Here is a 1,197-nt window from a genome sequence, read left to right as displayed (position 1 = left end):
TGAGAGTAGAACGTGCAGCTGAAACTCCACTTTTACCTTCATCAAGTGCTACTTGCATGGAACATTTCATTTTAATTCATTATTTTCTTTGAGCTTTCCAGCTCCTCTGCCTTGTATGCAAGCCTGATATTGTCTTCTACCTGATTGATGTCTTTATTATTAAACTTACTGCATTTTCATTTCTTGTTTCATTTCAGTTTCACTTTTTGCAGTGTTTCTAAATATTTATTAAATTAATTTTTTCTTTTTCTTTGTTTGTTTGTTTTTGGAGACATGGTTTCTTTGTGTAATAACAGTCCTGGCTGTCCCTGAATTCCTTTGTAGACCAGGCTGGCCTTGACCTCACTGGGATCTGCCTTCCTCTGCCTCTGCCTCCCAAGTGCTGAGATTAAAGGCGTGTGCCACCACTGCCCAGCTAAATTTATTTTTCATATCCTAGAGTGTCCTCATTTCCTTCAGCTTACTGTGTTCTTACCCATGAATCATTTTGCTCTTATCTTTGAATTGATTCCCATGCTTTACATATTTTGACCATCTTCCCCCCCCCCCCCAGACAGGGTTTCTCTGCGTAGCTTTGCGCCTTTCCTGGAGCTCACTTGGTAGCCCAGGCTGGTCTCGAACTCACAGAGATCCGCCTGGCTCTGCCTCACGAGTGATGGGATTAAAGGCGTGCGCCACCACCGCCTGGCTGTATTTTGGCCATCTTGAACATGATGTTTTTTGAGTTCTGTATCCTGGATATCATTTGACTTTCTCTCCTTAGTGGACACGGATATGGTTTATGCTTTGAGCCAAGGGCGTTTTATCTTGGTTTTGTTTTGGGAGTGGTACCTGAGCGTCAGGATTTAGGGTGTTGGTTGTCTTTGGCTGTGTATTTTTAACCCAAGGGGGCAGGTATGAGGAGTCGAGAAATTAGGCAGGATAACTTGTATCCGAAGGTTTCAGAACCCAGGCTCGTGGTCAGACACCGGGGTGCAGCGTCCTCCTAGATCCAGATCTGGTCAGGCTGGCAGCGAGCATGTGGGGAGGCTGTGCAGAGCGGGTGCAGGGCAGCCTGACAGCTGGAGCTGAGTGGAAGGCAGCCTGAGACCAAGTGGGAGGGGCGGGTCTCAGAGGGGCGGGGCCACCTGTCAATCAGAGGAGTTTAGGGGAAAAAATAACCAGCAACCCGGTTGGTGGGTTGGCGGAATTACGTCA

This window comes from Peromyscus leucopus, chromosome 1 (assembly GCF_004664715.2).
Source record: "Peromyscus leucopus breed LL Stock chromosome 1, UCI_PerLeu_2.1, whole genome shotgun sequence".
NCBI classification, from domain to species: domain Eukaryota; kingdom Metazoa; phylum Chordata; class Mammalia; order Rodentia; family Cricetidae; genus Peromyscus; species Peromyscus leucopus.
This window is presented reverse-complemented; position numbering follows the sequence as displayed.